General features: G+C 43.8%; 1 protein-coding gene across 6 annotated transcripts in view; it reads right to left on the bottom strand.

Moving 5' to 3' along the window:
* Positions 1–18,711, bottom strand: part of SPECC1 (sperm antigen with calponin homology and coiled-coil domains 1) — a 286,113-nt gene that overhangs the window by 265,747 nt on the left and 1,655 nt on the right. The window lies entirely within an intron of this gene.

An 18,711-nucleotide genomic window follows, 5' to 3' on the forward strand; every position in this document is an offset into this window, starting at 1 on the left:
GGGCAGACAATGATCCAATCAGCTGTGCAGCTATTCTCTGCAAAGTCCTGACCTTCATCTACAGATTTTATAGAATGAGGGGGTGTACAGAAGGGTGCTGTCGTGAGATCAAAGGGTTCCCATGCATTTCAAAGGGTTTGCATGCACCTAATTGACATCTAACATTTAATTAGGCCTCGTGGCACCACCTATGCCTCAGGAAGGGAAGAGACTATTTTATCTTCTTACCAAACTTGAGGAGGGACAAAGCAAGCCACCCCCATCCCAGCCTTGGCGGGCATTTCTAAGGTACGTATATTAATCTCCAAGAGAACGTGTAGCTCCAAGAGAGGTCATTGAGTGAACATGAACAAGATGGAGGGCAAGGGCCAAAGATGGAGTCAGTATCGCCAGCGTGCCTACAGTTAAAAGGAAAGATCGCAGATCAATAACTTAATCTTTCACCTTAAAACACTAAAAAAAGGAGAGTAAACTAAACCTAATGCACACAGAAGGAAGGAAATAATAGGTTAGAGCAAAAAATAACGAAATAGAGAAATGAAAAACAATAGAGAAGATAAGTAAAACTGGAAACGCTTCTTTTTTTTTTTTTTTTTAAAGTCTCCAAAGGGCCCTCTTGAGTAGCCAGATGGTCACTATCCTTCTTTTTTTTTTTTTTTAATTTTTTTTCAACGTTTTTATTTATTTTTGGGACAGAGAGAAACAGAGCATGAACGGGGGAGGGGCAGAGAGAGAGGGAGACACAGAATCGGAAACAGGCTCCAGGCTCCGAGCCATCAGCCCAGAGCCTGACGTGGGGCTCGAACTCACGGACTGCGAGATCGTGACCTGGCTGAAGTCGGACGCCTAACCGACTGCGCCACCCAGGCGCCCCAAGGAAACGCTTCTTTTAAAAGACCAAGAAAATTGACAAGCCTTTAGTTAGACTGATCAAGAAAAAATGAGAGACAATTCGAATTACTAGAATCAAAAATGAAAGAAGGGGTATTACCAACAACCTTACAGAAATAAAAAGGATTATGAAGGAATTCTATGAACAAATGCATGCCAACAAATTAGATAAGTGAAATGGAAAAATTCCTAGAAAGACACCATACCAAAACTGACTCAAGAATAAATAAACAATGAACAGAGCTATGACAAGTGAAAAGATCGAACTGGTAATGAAAAATTGTCCACAGAGAAAAGCGAGGCCCATATTTCACTGCTGAATTGTGCTAAACAAGAATTTTAAATATCAATTCTTCACAAACTTTTCCAAAAAAAAAAATAGAAGAAAAAGCAACACTTCCCCTCATCTTATGAGACCAGTATTATCCTACTACCAAAATCAGATAAAGACATCACAAAAAACTACAGATCCGTAGCTCTTCTGAATATGGATATATAAAAATCCTTAAGAAAATATTAGCAAACCAATTCTAGCAACATTTAAAAAAAAATGTATACCATTGACCAAGTGGATTTATCCCAGGAATTCAAGTTGGTTGAACATCGAAAACTCAATTAATCATTTCAATAGAATATATTTTAAAATCACATGATCATCTCAATAGACATAGGAAAAAAGCATTTGACAAAATCCAAACTCTTTCCTGATAAAAACACTCAACAAACTAGAGAGGAACTTCCTCAACCTGCTAACAATCATCTAAAAACCCACAGCCTACATCATTCTTAATCGTGAAAGACTGGATGCACCCTTCCCCCCCCCCCGCCCCCCCAGGATCAGGAATAAGACAAAGATGTCTTCTCTGCCACTTCTATTCAACATAGTACTGGAGCTTCTGGTCAGGGCATTTAGGCAAGAAAAAACACCCAGATTGGAAAAGAAGAAGTACAATTACTTATATTCAGAGATTTACATGATCCTGTATTTAGAAAATCTTAAGTAAAGGGGTGCCTGGGTGTCTCAGTCAGTTAAGCGTCCAACTTCAGCTCAGGTCATGATCTCACGGTTCGTGAGTTTGAGCTCCACATCAGGCTCTGTGCTGACAGCTCAGAGCCTGGAGCCTGCTTCAGATTTTGTGTCTCCCTCTCTCTCTCTCTCACTGCCCTTCCTCCACTCATGCGCGCTCTCTCTCTCTCTTTCTCTCTCTCTCTCTCTCTCTCTCTCTCTCTCTCTCTCTCTCTCTCTCTCTCTCTCAAGAAGTAGATAAACATTACAAACAAATTTTTTAAAAAAATAAAATCTTAAATAAAACACACACACACACACACACACACACACACACACACACACAAAAGGGGCACTGGGTAGTTCAATCAGTTAAGAGTCTCATGCTCTACTGACTGAGCTAGCCGGGAAGTTTAGCCCAGTCAGTTAAGTGTCCAACTCTTGATTTCAGCTCAGGTCATAATCACATGATTCATGAGTTCAAGCCCCTCATCAGGCTCTGTGCTGACAGTGCAGAGGTTGCTTGGGATTCTCTGTCTCCCTCTCTCTCTCCCCCTCTCCCATGCATGTGCATGCATACGTGCTCCTCCTCTCTCTCAAAAATAAATAAACATTTAAAAAAATAATTCTTTCCAAAAGCACAACACAAATAAAGATAAATTAGACTACACCACAATTAAAAACTTCTCTGCCTACAAGAACACCATCAAAAAAGTGAAAAGACAACCTACAGGATGGGAGAAACTACTTGCAAATCAGATACTGATAAAAGTTTCATATCCAGAATATATAAACAGCTCCAACAACAACAACAAAGAACAACTCAATTTTAAAATGAGCAAAGGACTTGAGTATCTTTCTCTAAAAAGATATATAAATGGCCAAATATGACATGAAAAGATGCTCAATGTGTATCACAGAAATATAAACCAAAACCGCAATGAGATGAGACTCCATACCCACTAGGCTAGAATTAAAAAGTCAGAAAATAACAAACGTTGACAAGGATGTGGAAAAATCAAAACCCTCATTCACAGCTGGTGAGAATGTAAAATGGTGCAGCCACTTCTTAAAACAGTCTCGCGGCTCCTCAAATGATGAAACATAGACTTACCACATGACCCAGCAACTGTCCTCCTAGGTATGTACATGCCTGCCCCCAAAGAAAACATATGTCCACACAGGAACTTGTAAAGGCGTATTTATAGCAGCATTATTTATAATAGCAAAGGTGGTAACAACTCGAACGCACGTCAAATGACAAATGGAGAAACAAGTGGTATATCCATATGCTAGGATACTATCTGCCCATAAAAAGGAATGCCTACTGCTTCATGCTACAACATGGATGACCATTGAAGACATTATGCCAAGTGAAAGAAGTCAGTGACAAAAGACAATTGTGTGATTCCTTTCAATTTAAGGGGAAACGCAAGTACAATGAGGAAGACTTTGTTTATCACAGGGTGGGACCTGCAGAGAATGGGAAACAGTTGGCATAGGCTCTGAGAGAAACCTGGGTCTGACCTCCCCCACCCCGGGACACACAGAACAGTGTGGTTGATGGTCTCTAGGGAGGGAATGGTGCTTCGCTTGTGAAAGTATGAAGAAGCCAGAGAACTGAATTTGGGAAGAAACCACCCCTGTCACAACAAGAAACACCACCAAGAAACCACCCCTGTCACAAATTGCACCTGTAGTCAATCCTGACAGCGGCTAACTACGCATCCTCCACCAAGGGAAAACAAAACAAAATAAGCTTTGATTACCATCCTTGCTCCTTGGACTCTACGCTGAGAGAAATAGCACAGAGCGTCTAGTTCAAGGCCAATCCTGCTCCTACCTTCTCCATCCTTCCCTCCACTTGAGCTCCTTCATCTCCTTTCTATTCATTCCTTTCCATTCTGGCTGATCCAGTCCAGTCCTTCGGAATCCTTTTTTTTTTTTTTTAGAGAGAGAGAGAGAGAGCGATTGAGAGCTTTCAAGAGTGGGGAAGAAGGGCAGGGGGGGGGAGAGAGAGAGAGAGAGAGAGAGAGAGAGAGAGAGAGAGAGAGAGAGAGAGAACCTTAAGCAGGCTCCATGCTCATCATGGAGCCCGACAAGGGATTTGATCCCATGATCTTGAGATCATTACCTGAGCCGAAATCAAGAGTTGGTGGCTCAACCAACCGAGTGACTAAGGCACCTCCAGAATCCTCTTCTTGTTCCTACTTTTAAAGGCTGGAGTTTCCCAGGAGTCTCACCTTGGTTCTCTTCTCCATCCTACTTCTTCCCAAGCAATCTCACCCACTCTCATGGTTTTAACTTCCAAGAACAGACTTGTCTTCCCAGATCTGTATCTACCTTACACCAGAGAACTACATTTCTAGCTGCAGAATAGACACATCCACCACATCCACATGGATGCCACACTTAAAATGGATCATTTCCTCCAGACCCTGTCTTAGTTTGGGTTCTCCCAAATCTACCCCTTTAAGGTAAGGGTTTGAGAACAAACTGATTATTTGGGAGGTGATACCAGAAAACTCGGGCAGAGGAGCAAGATGGCGAAGAAACGAATGAAAGTATGCTTCATCAAGCAAGTTACCAGTGTGGGTACCTAAAGCTTAATCCCACTGAGGAACTCTGGGAACCAGCATATAAAATACCCACATCAGCATTCTACCACTGGAGAAGAAAGGAGCCGGGGTAGTCCTACACCAACTCCATTATCCTTGGTTGAAGGCTTCTGGGGAGTTGGAAGGGTGTTGATTCCCTGGCACTTTTACTCTGCTGTTCTGGGTTGCAACATGGGCACCAGAAAATCCTCAGCCAAAGAAACGCGGGTGCTAACAATGGGAAGTCAGGCCAGCGTTCACAGAAGTGGTGAGGGGAAGGGAATATGAGCAGCGTACCCACATTTCTGCTACCCATTCAAACCCGGAGCTCCTCCTGGATCCCCTCTTGTGGTTGGTATCACCCAACCCAGAGAAACATGGTGTCAAAACCAGCTCTTCTCTCTCTTTCACCCCTCCACCCAGGACCCTGAAGATTCTATACCCTGAGTGGTACGTCCTCTTCTCTCTTGGCATCCCCACTCCCAAAGCCTTGGTGTCTAACTGGATTTCCTACACTCTGCCTCCTCCTTCTCTCATCTACCCACTAAAAAAATTGCTAGCATGAACGTTCTAAAATGCAAATCCATTTACACACCATGTTAAAAATACTTCAATGCTTATATAAGGTAGCTGGAATAATCAAATTCGTAGAGACAAGTAAGCAGAAAGATGGATGCCAGGGGGGCTGGGGAGAGGGAATGGGGAGTTATTGTTGAATGCGGGACAGAGTTTCAGTCTGGGAAGACAGAAAAGTTCTGGAGATGGGTGATGGAGGTAGTTGTAAGACAACATGAATGTCCTTAATGCCGCTGAACTGCACACTGAAAATGGTTAAGATGGTAAATGTTATGTACACTTTACCACAATAAAAAAAAAAATGTGAATCCTCCCTTGGCTCCCACTGCCTACAGAATAAAGCCCCAGCATCTTCACATGACACATCAGTCTCCGTTCTCTAGTCCTTGCCTGTCCCTCCAGCCTCATCTCCTACCATCCCAGCTTTGAGCTTCACCTCCCAGCATTTCCAACTACTCATGGTTTCCAGAATACATCTTGCTTTTCCATGACTGTTCCCCACTGCATTTCTGGTTTCTCTTCCCAGAGTCCCATTCACGCCCCTGACTACGAGCAACTTCTCTTCATTCCTCACAACTCATTCATGCATCTGTTCAATGATTATTTACTGGGTCTGGGACCCCCACCTTAGGAAACAGCAGGGGGACAAGCAGGGTGGGAACAAGTGATTTCAAGTGAGAGTGTGTGCAAGGTCCTTGAGAAGCATCTAAGAAGGGGGTCTCGCCTCATGTGGGAAAGTCAATCTCCACATGTGAGGGACCCTCTGATAGGGTTATCCCCTCTCCTTGATGCTGCTTCTGAGCCTTGTATGTACTTCTCATTTCTGCCCGTGCCACATTGTTTATAATCATTTTATAAAGCTTCTGTATTAGTCATGATTCTCTAGGCCGCAAGTGACATTAAACCAATCTGAACTAGCTTTACCAAAAAAAGAGGGAGGAATTATCAGCTTCTATGAATAAACCATGGGAAGTACCGAGGTAGATGTGGTCTATGGAACAAGCAAATCTGGGACCACCCACTCGCCAGGCCTTTCTGTGTGTTACCTTCATTCTCTCAGTGGGAGTCACAGATTCAGGCAGCATGAGATTCACTTAATTAATTAATTTCACAAATATCACAGCCTATCAATTCTGAGACACACATTATAATATCCCCAAAATCAGCATACCTCTTACGGTTGCCATTGGCCGTCAGCGCCGAGGTCTGGATGTGCGCAAAATCAGGCAGTTAAAGAAGCAGCTCACCAGAAAGCAGGGTGACTTGGTTTGCATCCCAGGTGGCCTCACGGATAACTGCAATCCTATAATATTTCACTCTACAAACCAAGCAAGGGTGTTCAAAGGAGGGATGTGAGTCCTGGTGGCTGAATCGACACCTTCCGGTGACACCTGCAGCTAAGGTCAAGGACGTTGTCGGCATCAAATTTGCAGAATGGGTATCACAAGCTCAAAAGGAAATCCTGGAGAAAACTGAGGAACGCTTTTACAACCAACACATTACCTGTGTTCCTGATGGCAGAGGGGATGTTAACTGTGAAAAAAAAATCACAGACACGAATGACTTGAATGACTTGGAACGAAAAAGCGATTCAAAAGGGAAAATCTAGGGGCGCCTGGGTGGCGCAGTCGGTTAAGCGTCCGACTTCAGCCAGGTCACGATCTCGCGGTCCGTGAGTTCGAGCCCCGCGTCGGGCTCTGGGCTGATGGCTCGGAGCCTGGAGCCTGTTTCCGATTCTGTGTCTCCCTCTCTCTCTGCCCCTCCCCTGTTCATGCTCTGTCTCTCTCTGTCCCAAAAATAAATAAACGTTGAAAAAAAAAATTCAAAAGGGAAAATCTAGGGGCGCCTGAGTGGCTCAGTTGGTTAAGGGTCTGACTCTTGATTTTGGCTCAGGTCACGGTCTCATGGTTTGTGAGATCAAGCCCCCATCGGGTTCTGTACTGACAGTGCAGAGCCTGCTTGGGATTCTCTCTCCCTCTTCCTCTACCCCTCCCCCCACTCAAAATAAATAAGCTTGAAAAAACAGAAAATCTGAATGTAAGGAAGTTTTGGAAATACCTTAACCAATTTATTTTGCTTATATTTTCCTTTTTGCATACATATGAGAACGGAATATGGCACACATTGATGTCTAAATAACTGTAAAAGATCTCTCAATAAGTCTAAAATAAAAAAATTGTGCAGGGGTGCCCAGGTTGCTTAGTCGGTGAAGCATCCGACTTCGGCTCAGGTCATGATCTCAAAGCTTGTGAGTTCGAGCCCCAAGTCGGGGTCTGTGATGACACCTCAGAGCCTGGAGCCTGCTTCGGATGCTGTGTCTCGCTCTCTCTCTGCTGCTTGCCTGCTCGCACTCTGTCTCTGTTTCTCTCTCTCTCTCTTTCAAAACTAAACAATAAAACATTTTAAAAATTTTAATGTACATAATAAAAAGCATTGTATTATAGTTTCATTGACTTTTTTTTTCTTTTTTAGTGGAACACAAAATAATTGTTTTAAAATTTCTAGCATCTTAGATTTTATGAAGTTGTGTTTATTGGGCACTTACTATGCACCGGAGACATACATTGAACAAAACAAGGACCAAGCTCCCGTGGAGCTCGTGCACCCTTCTAACTCCAACCTCTTGCTTTACTGGCTCCATTTTGAACTATGCAAGGAAAAGTGATCAGCCCGATATGGATGACAGTTACCCTTGGAAAAATCTTTGTGAACGGGGAGTATGAAGTTCTATGATTGTTTCAATCTGGGTCACGGCCAGTCCCCGCACCCAAAGTGAAGTGTGCTTCCAGAAAAAGGAAGAAAGGAGACTTGAACAGAAAAAAAAAAAAAATCAGAGTTGTTTTAATGTCCATTTGTCCTATAAGACACAGGAGTAGGGCTCTTGCCTTTAGCGGGCAGGGTCCAATCAAGAAGACGGCATTCAAAAGAGGCAGTTCAATAAGAGGGAATTTAATACAGGGAGTAGTTACAAGGTTTGGGGAAGGGCTAAACAGCCAAATGGGACGGTGGGATGGTGAGCCAAGCCAGAGATCGGCAAGAATGGGACATGCCCAGCACACTTAAGGCTAGAGGGAAAAGGAAGAAGGTGGTATCACCAGAGGCCAGCGTCACTCGGTCAGAGCTGGGACCAAGCAGAAGATGGGGAAGAAATCCCCTGGCTTCTCCCTTCCCCTCACCTTCCAATCTTCCACCAGTGTCTTTCACTAGCCACCCTTAGCCAGTGGCATCTGGGCACAGGAGCCCGCAAAATGAAGTTGGCAGGATCGGCTGCCTCCAGTAGAGAGAACAGGAGAAGGGGAGGGCATGACTCTGAGGGTGAAGAGATGAATAACGGGGCAAGGTATTATCCATCTCTGTATCGAACACAGGACCCGGTTCCTACAGAAGGAAATCAACTCAGTACTAACAGAAGCAGAGAATGGCCACTGAAACACGAGAGTAGAGATACGGATAGAGCGTTACTGCATTAGAGAGAAGAGGGTAACTTCCTCCACACAGGGTACCCGAGAGAGGGCTCACAAGAAAAGGTGATGAATGAAAAAGGATACAAAAAACGGGCAAGGGTTTGCCTGAGGAATAGAAGGGGCGACAGTCAGCCAGGCCGGGAAGACCGCACACGCTGAAGGCAGGGCAAACGAAAGCATTGCAACAATGACCAGATGCAAAGCCCAATCCTATGAAGCGCTCTTTGCGTACCTCTCCGTGCGATTACACAGCTTTCCCCTTTCATTATTTACACAATGGGTTACACTAACGTATGTCCTTACATCGAACCATTCTTGAATTCCCAGAGTGAAAACTATTTGGCCAAAATGTGTTACTCGTTTGATTCTGCTGCATTCATTTTGCCATTTCACTCGGGATACGTGCATAGATACCACAGGTAAGCTTTGGTCCGTAGTTGGCTTTTGCTGGGCTCCCACTGTTCTCTATCAGGGCTACCTTAATTTTGTGAAATTATTTGGAGAACTTTCTATCTTTTCCTATTTTCTGGCATACTTTAATAGCTGTGGAATCGCCACCATCGACCTTGGGTTATTTAGGCATTGGTGATTCTGCCTGTGGGTTTGGGACTCAATCTCTTCCTTGTCACTCCTGCCACCCACTTTTTGGCCACTTGCCACCCAAGCTACCGCTGTCCCGACTCCCCCCTTCCCTGCACCACAAAACCCTGATCTTTACCCCCCAGCTATAGTGAATGAAACCCTCAAGGCCCTTGCCCCATCCCACCTAACTCCTCTCCCCCCTTTATTTTAGGTCTCTCCTTCTTACAGAAAGTCTTGTCTGATATGCTTCATCCTAAACCCCAGTGCCCGATTCTGTGCTCACCTGGTCTTGGCCTGTTATCTTCTCTTTTTTTTAATATTTTTATTTTTTCATTCAAGAGAGAAAGAGAGAGAGCATGAGCAGGAGAGGGGCTGAGGGAGAGGGAAAGGGTGGGGCGGGGGGAGAGAGAAAGAGAGAACCCCAAGCAGACTCCATGCTCAGCATGGAGCCCAATGCAGGGCTCAATCCCACAATCCTGGGATCATGACCCGAGCCGAAATCAAGTGTCAGATGCTCAACGGACTGAGCCACCCAGGCACCCCACTGGCCTGTTCTCTTCCTGGGTAATTGTCTGCTCATTTGTCTCCATACTTAAAGACTGATTTGTACCTTGTCCTTCATTATAATCTTAGCACTGGCACACAGTAGGTACTCACTGTGCAGCAATTAGGTGAATGCTATAAACTCGCACCTCAGAAACAAGAGAAGAGAGGAATAATTGAGTTGGCAAACTACAGCTTGTAGCCAAATGAATGGAGCCCATCCCCCGTTGGCAATGTCTTTGGGCTATAAGGGCAGAGTTGAGTCGTTATGAGAGAGACTGTATGACCCTGGAAATCCTAAAATATTCACTATCTGGCTCTTCACAGAAAGTTTGCAGACGCTTGGTTTAGAGCTCCCGCTTCCACAAAGGCCTCTTTGTGCATCCAAATAAAAGTGCAGAAAGAGTTGGAAAGAATGAGTTATTGCTGCTGGAGGACGGTGGGGACATTAAGTCTGACGCCCATTCGATGTCATGAGCTGCTGTGCTCGCAACTCTGAGTCCACTTGACCCCACAACCACGTTCATCTAACATCTTCGTGAATATCAACGCCAGATTATTTATTTGCAAGGTGTGGCTTCACATACAACAGGGCTGGTCATAAACCCAAACGACTCCAGGGACCAGGAGGTCAAGAGAACGAATGAGGCCACCCGGGTTGGGGAGAGCTTGTGCCATGAAGGAGGAACCACCATTCAGCTGCTTTAGCCGACGAGGAAATAGGATTTATTCAACAGAGGCTAGGGCTATGGATTTTTATGTGAAATGTCTTCTTTTTTTTTTAAGTTTGTTTATTTTTGAGAGAGAGAGAGAGAAGGAGAGGGAGAGTGAGCAGGGGAGGAGCAGAGAGAGAGGAGGATAGAGGATCTAAAACAGACTCTGCGTTGACAACAAAGAGCCCAATGCAGGGCTTGAACTCACAAACCGAGAGATCAGGACCTGAACCGAAGTCAGATGCTTAACCAACTGAGGCACCCAGGCGCCCCAGAAATGTCTTAATTATTAACGTGCTGTCAGTCAACATATCAAGAGGCAAAGCTAAAATCCTGTGCACTGCTGGGGAAGGGTGGATGGCGCAGACACGTTGAAGACTGGCCTGGCCGTACTTGGTTCTATGAAGCACAGGTGCACGCTGTGACCAGGAAATTCTGCTCCTGAGTCTAAATCCCAAAGAGATTCTCACACAGACCATCTGGGGGGTGGGGGTGGGGTGGGGGGACATGAACCAACGAATGCAGAAACAAGTAAACAAAACAAGGGAGGGGCTTGCATAGATCAATGATGATAAAGTGCCAAGAAGGTAAATATGATTAATTATTCCCCACGCCTGAGGTCTGAAAACACGGGGAGAAGGAAGAAACAGGTCTACAACCAGATATGTTACATGGGGTTATGTAGACAAAAAAAATGGTTTGGGAATCTAAGCCCCCACGCAGGTTCAATGACCTCAAAACACCTTTCGAACCAAAAAACCTTTGAGTATACTCCAAAACTTAAACCAAAACATAAACCAAAAAACTTTGAGTATGCTGCTTGGGGAGACAGAACTCAGACAATCCGGGCAGTTAATGCCAGCTTGGTGTTTTACATCACTGTCCTCCTCACAGAACAAAAATCAGCCATGTGCTAAGCAGGGGACAGAATAAAGAGGACACGGCTTCCTACTCCCCTGTAGCCATTCCTTCAGCAAGCATTAATAGGCACCAACTGTGAGCATTTCACCCTCCTAGGGAGGCACAACTAACATAACTAAGTAGGCATTGCTGTTCGGTCCTCAGGGAATTCTCGATCTTGTGGGAGATTAAACTCAGACCCAAAGGGTGAAGCAACGAAACCGTCTAATACAACCACAAAGGAGAAGTAAGTGAGAAAATGCTCCATGAGCAGAGACGTGGCCGGAGTTTGGGGACCAGAGCCTGACGCGGATTGGGGTGATCAGAATGGTCTGTGGAGAAGGTGTCTATTATGAGCTGCAGATTGCTACATTTGATGATAAGCCACTTGTCATCTTTTTTTTTTTTTAAGTTTTATTTATTTTTGAGAGAGACAGAGACAGAGCAGAAGCGGAAGAGGAACAGAATCGGAAGCAGGCTCCAGGCTCTGAGCTGTCGGCACAGAGCCCGACGCGGGGCTCGAACTCATGAACCGTGAGATCATGACCTGAGCCCAAGTCGGACACTTAACCGCCTGAGCCACCCAGGCGCCTCGATAAGCCACCTGTCACTGTGAAGTGACCAACAGGAGCAAAATAGTTGAGTGGCTTTTGCCCACGCTCTGCCACTGACATCCCTGCTCACGGCTGCTTGGCGTGCCATACGTTGGTTTCTTCCAAAGTCAGCAAACAGGTCTTTACCCATTGTTTGTACCTTAATATTCAAAAATGTTGCTCCCTCCTCAGACAGGGCAAAAACCACTTGATAATCTGGCGGGGAGAAGCCATCTCTAGGTATGGTATCCATCTTTTTCTGTGGAAACTGAGAGGGAAATTTTGCCAAAAAGAATGAACACAGCAGGCTTGAGACTGCAATTCTTGTTGGTTTTTTTAATTTATTTTTTATTTTTTAATGTTTATTTATTTTTGAGAGAGAGAGAGACAGAGCGCGAGTGGGGTAGGGGCAGAGAGAGAGGGAGACACAGAATCCAAAACAGGCTCCAGGCTCTGAGCTGACAGCACAGGGCTTGAAGTCATGGGTCATGAGATCATGACCTGAGCGAAGTCGGATGCTTAACTGACTGAGCCACCCAGGCACCCCGAGAATGCAATTCTTTTTTTACATATATTTTTAATGTTTATCTATTTTTGAGAGAGAGAGAGAGAGAGAGAGAGAGAGAGCGCGCGCGTGCCAGGGAGGGGCAGAGAGAGAAGGAGACACAGAATCTGAAGCAGGCTCCAGGCTCTGAGCTGTCAGCATAGAGCCCGATATGGGGCTGGAACCCACGAACCGTGAGATCATGACCTGAGCCGAAGTCGGACGCTCAACCGACTGAGCCACCCAGGCAACCTGGAGATTCCAATTCTAAAAAGGCCCTGCTTGTGAGGTTAGCCTTTGGCTGACATGGGGAACTTAGATTTGGGAAGTTCCCAAATTAGATTTAGGATCTAATTTAGATTTAGATCTAATTTGTTAGATTAGGAACAAATGTTCCTAACACTTGTAGAAGTGGTAAGAGAGGCTCTCTGGGCCTAAACTGTTTGCACAAACACTGTGGTTGATCCTGAACACCTGCCTTCCGGCCGGGAGTCTGAAGTTTTGGAATATGCTAGGCAGAGGGCGCCTACATGATCAGCCCCCTGTAAAACGCATGAGTCTCTCTGAGTCTCTAGTGAGCTGCCCTGGTGGACGACACTGGGGGACACATGCTGTCACGGCTCATCGCAGAGAATTAAACACGTCCTGTGACTCTACTGGAAGAGGACTCTTGGGAGCCAGTGTCCTTGGACTTGGTGCTGTGTGCCTCTTCCCTTTGATGATTTTGCTTTCTAGCCTCTCACAAAACAAATCACAGCCATGAATAAGCCAGTGTGCTGAGTCCTGCAAGACCTCCTAAGGAATCACTAAATCTCAGGGTGGTCTTGTGGACCCCAGGCCTACAAATACAATCTAAATAAAAGATAATATTGGAGATTGGACTGACGTAATGGACTAAACACACACTTCTGCCTTCCGGGTGGCCTAAAAATCCATGGAATGGCAAAAAGTATTATTTTTAAAATATTAAATTGATAAGACACCTAGACACACACACAAAAAGAAACAGTGCCACTGGCTAACTAGAACGTCTAAGAACTTTCTGAAAGGGAGAGGGTACTCAGAACGAGATCGCCTGAGCAAAGCACAGCCCCACACCTGCCCGGGAGGAGGCCGTCATGCAGTGGGAAACGATAAGGGGCTTCAGGCTCTGAATGGGCAGAGAGAAGACGGGGCAGGGATGGAATATGACAACCCGATGAACTGGGGAACTACAGTCAGATAAGCCAAGACGATGAGACCCTTCCCCGCACTCACTGAGCAGCCTACCACAAATGTTCCCTCACCTGGACTATGCACCCCACTCAGCAGCACCGTGCAACTCCTTGGCAATCGCCGGAGATGGCCTATGGCAAACAGGACAGGCGGGGAAATGGGAATTCTCAAACGTAAAGATGGGCACTAAAAGGAGAGTCACTGAGTTTTTCTAACGCCACAAAATGGGGACAGCAAGTCAACAGAACATATACCCAAGGAAAGAGAGTTAGTCGAGCACATAGAATATTAAGACATCCTTAGGAAGATTGGAGGGGACAGTCTGTCTGTGAAAAGGAAGCAGCTGAGAGGTGAAGATCTCTACACCGTGAAATAAAAAAGCAGGGTGAGGGGCAGGACATGGAATAACGCTATTATTTGTGCAAAAAAAAAAAAAAAAAGGAGGGATTAAGAATCGTTTCATATATCATTGTATTTGCACAAGGAGACCTTGGAGGACATATACAAAACTAATAACGGGGCTACCTGCTTGTGGGGTGAGGGAGAACTAGGCAGATGGGGGAAAGGGATGGTGGGAGACCTTTCATGCATATCTTTTTTAATACAGTATGATTTTTTTATTTTTTTAGATGTTTTATTTATTTTTGAGAGAGAGAGACAGAGACAGAGACAGAGTGGGGGCGGGGAAGGGGCAGAGAGAGGGAGACAGAGAAGTCGAAGCAGGCTCCAGGCTCTGAGAAGTCAGCACAGAGTCCGACACAAGGCTCGAACCCATGAACTGTGAGACCGGGACTTGAGCTGAAGTTGGACGCTTAACCGACTGAGCCACCCAGGCACCCCACATACAGTATGATTTTTGAACACTGAATATCTTTTCTATTCTAAAAACTAAATTTTACAAAGTAGAGACCTTGAAAGTTAAATAAATGATAATCAACATGGAAAACACTCAACAGATGGACTGGTGAGTTGACTGGACAAAGCCAAACACTAGATTTGTGAGTGGGAAAATCCAAGCCAAGGAATCTCCCAAAATGCAGCCCATAAAGATAAGGAGGCAGATCGTTTGAGAAGAAAGTGGAAGATGAAAGAAAAAGTTGAAAAGATGAAAGTGAAACATGAAAGATGAATTGAGAAATTCTGATACCCATTTAATAGGAATTCCAGAAAAAGAAAATAAAAGACAATGGAGGCAAGGAAATACCCCAAGGAGAAACTTCCCCCGTGCCACAGAAATGCGTTAATCTACGGAAAGAAAGGGGCCACTAAGCACTGAGCAGAAAGAACAAAAGAGAACTATCCCCCTGGACAAATAGTAAAATGTTCCAACACCAAGAAAAAAGAAACAATGGTTAAGCTTCAGAGAAAATAAACAGGTTAACTACAGAGAAATGGAAATCACACTGTAGAAACTTCTCATCCATGACGCTAGATACCAGCAGATAATGAAGAATTATCTCCAAAATGCAGAGGTTTTAACCTGGGATCCTATCCTCAGCCAAGAGTACTCAGGCAGGAAGGCAAAATAAAAAATGCTTTACACGTGCAAAGGCTCAGAAAGTTTACCACCCACGAAATCTCAGGTGAAAAAACAAAGTTACTTGAGGATTCACTTAAGGAATAATGAATCCACAAAGTAGAAAAACAAGAGATGAAAGAACCAATGAAGAGCAAATAATTAGCAAAACTTATAAATGATGAGTAAATAATCAGTAAAACATGGCTGTTTACGCATAATGTAAAAAAAAACAAAAACAAATTCCATATGATCTTAATACGACGCAGAATTAAAATCAGGTTCAGGTTCACTCTTGCTTTACTCACGAAGGGTTCATATATACAGATTAGCTTTAAACACCAAGGGAAAAAAATGTTTAGATATGTGTGAAAATTTAAGGGTAGCAAAAGAGCTCGATTTCATTTATCATAAGGGAAATACGAATTAAAACCTCAATGTGATACCCACCAGGATGACTAAAATCTAAAAGACGGAAATTGCCAAGAGATGGCAGCTACCACGTATGTTTCTCAGGTACATAACTTAGAAACTGTCAATATTTACTTAAACCCTAGGCATGTGCTATGACCAAGCAATTCTCCTCCTGGATATACACACTCAACAGACATGCATACATTCATTCCACAAATGACAGGTACTAGAATGTTCACAGCAGCACTATTCACCGTATCCCCAAACAGCAAACAACCCAATTGTCAATCATGTAAAATGGGTTTCTACATTGTGGATACGCACATGATGGGATACATACAGCAAGGAGAACGGACAAACCACAACTACACTCAGAACTACAGACAAATCACACAACTGTAAGGTTGATGGCAAGAAGCTGGATATAAAAGGGCACATACTATATGATTCTATGGATGTAAAGTATGAGAATAGCTAAAACGAATCTACTGTGTTAGAAATCAAGACAGTGGGGGCACCTGGGTGGCTCAGTCAGCTGGGTGTCCAACTTCGGCTCAGGTCATGATCTCACTGCTCGTGAGTTCGAGCCCCACGTCGGGCTCTGTGCTGACAGCTCGGAGCCTACAGCCTGCTACAGATTCTGTCTCCATCTCTCTGCCCTTCCCCTGCTCGCTCGCTCACTCGCTCTCTCTCTTTCCCTCAAATATAAAAAATAAAAAACATAAAAAAATAAAAAGAAATCAAGATAGTGGTTATCCTTGGGGGTGGGACACATGAGGGCAGATTCCGGAGTGCTGGAAAGGTTGTTTCTTGTTCTGAGTGTTGGTTATATGTGTATTCAGCCCGTCCAAATTCATGGATCTATACACTTAATATGTGTGTACCTTTAAACACTTATGTTATACCTCCATAAAGGGTGCCTGGGTGGCTCAGTCAGTTGGGCTTCTGACTCTTGATTTTGGCTCAGGTCATGGTCTCACAGTTCGTGAGATCGAGCCCCATGTCGGGATCTGCTCAGACATCGCAGAGCCTGCTTGGGATTCTCTTTCACCCTCTCTGTTTGCCCCTCCCCTGCACATGCACAAATGTGCTTTCTCTCTCAAAATAAGTAAATAAACTTTATTTAAAAAAATTAAAAAGTATCTAAAAACATAACTTCAAAAATACTGTAAATAGATAAGCACTATTTACAGGTGGTCTGTAAGTATACATATTACAAAAACTAATAGAAATAGAACAAAAGAAACCCACTGGGAATCATAGTGGAAAACTTTAACACAACTCTCAGAATCAATAGATCAAACAGAGAAAAAGTAAGCTAAGGAGACAGAGAACATAATTTGTAATTAATAAATTGGAAATAAATCTACAATTTCATGCAGAAAAATGTCACAAAAACTGACAGCTCATTAGATTACAAACTAATTTCTGTTTTCTCATCTCCATCCTTCTTTCAGCAATATGGCAGACTAGAGATCCCAAAGCCTTCCAGCCACAAAACATCTTTAAAAACTGCTAGGGGGAAAAAAAAAACTACAACAACTTTAAAAATCAATGGACTAGAGAAACCTAGTGAAGCCAAAATTCAAGAGTGCAGGCAAAATAAAGGCATTTTCAGATATTATAAAAACAGAATGCATCATCATTGAAGGAACTTCTAAAGAATGTACTTCAGGGAGAAGGAAAATGATTCAAAGTGATATAAGAAGGAATGGAGAGTGAATGGGGCACCTGGGTGGCTCAGTCCCTTAAGCATCTGATTTCAGCTCAGGTCATGATCCCACACTCCGTGAGTTCGAGCCCCGCGTCAGGCACTGTGCCTGGAGCCTGCTGCAGATCCTGTGTCTCCCTCTCTCTCTGCCCCTCCCCTGATCATGCTCTGTCTCTCTCTGTCTCAAAAATAAATTAAAAAAAAAAAAAAGACGGAATGGAGAGTGAAGAAGATAAACAGGTACAGAAGTCTAATAAATATTGACCCAGAAAATCGGTATAATAGTAACATCAGCAATAATGTCCAATTTATTTTTCTTTTTTTTTGCATTTATTTATTTTTGAGAGACAGAGAGAGACAGAGCACGAGCAGGGGAAGGGCAGAGAGAGGGAGGGAGACACAGAGTCAGAGGCAGGCTCCAGGCTCCGAGCTGTCAGCACAGAGCCCAACACGGGGCTCGAACCCACGAACCGTGACATCATGACCTGAGCTGAAGTCGGACGCTTAACGGACTGAGCCACCCAGTCGCCCCAATAATGTCCAATTTAGAGGACTGAAGTAGTAACAGAGCTTAACACCAAATGGGAGGTAACTGGAGTGAAAATATTAGAAGTCCTTGCCTTGTTCAGAAGGAGGACTGATTGATTACATAAATGATCTAAGCCTTCAAATTCAAAAGGCTAGAACTTGCAAAAATAAATTCAAATGAAGTAGGAAGATTAAGAATGTACGTTACTGACGTAGAAAAATAAAAGTAACGGGATTAATCAATAAATCCAGAACTGGCGCTTTGGAAAGATAATGAAATGAGCAAGGAGGAAGCAAGCCTGACCGATACAAAAAAAGAGAAAAGGCACAGACACAAGAGTGTGAACAAGACGAACACACCATACATGTGGAAGAACTATTTTCTTGCAACAGAAGACTATCTACAACATTATGCGAACACACATTAAATTCCAATAATGTTAATGATTTTCTGGGCAGATATAAAGCACTAGATTGACTTTGGAGAGACAGAAAACCTGAGGAAAATCAATGGTCGTGGAAAAAATAGAAAAGATAGTTAAGTATGGATATCAACTTCTTAAAAAAATATGATCACCAGCAGCCCAGGCAGCCTGCAGTCAGATTCTGCCAAACTTTAAGGAACAGATAATTCTTCTGCTCCATAGCAGAGAAAACGATGGAAAACTTCCCAACTGATTCAGTGAGGACATAATCAGCATAATTAAAAACTCAGACCAAAAAAGGGGGGCAGGAGGGAAAAGTTACCGATCTCGCTTATAAATATAAATGCTAAAACTCTAATTAAATGTTAGCTTATTGAATCTATCAAACAACCCAAAAGTGCATTTTAATTTATGCCAGGATTTTAGTGACCGAAAATCTAGCAGTATAATCACCCATGTTATCAATTTTAAGAAGAAAACTACACAGTCATAT

Source organism: Felis catus, chromosome E1, assembly GCF_018350175.1.
Source record: "Felis catus isolate Fca126 chromosome E1, F.catus_Fca126_mat1.0, whole genome shotgun sequence".
In the NCBI taxonomy this organism is placed as follows: Eukaryota; Metazoa; Chordata; class Mammalia; order Carnivora; family Felidae; genus Felis; species Felis catus.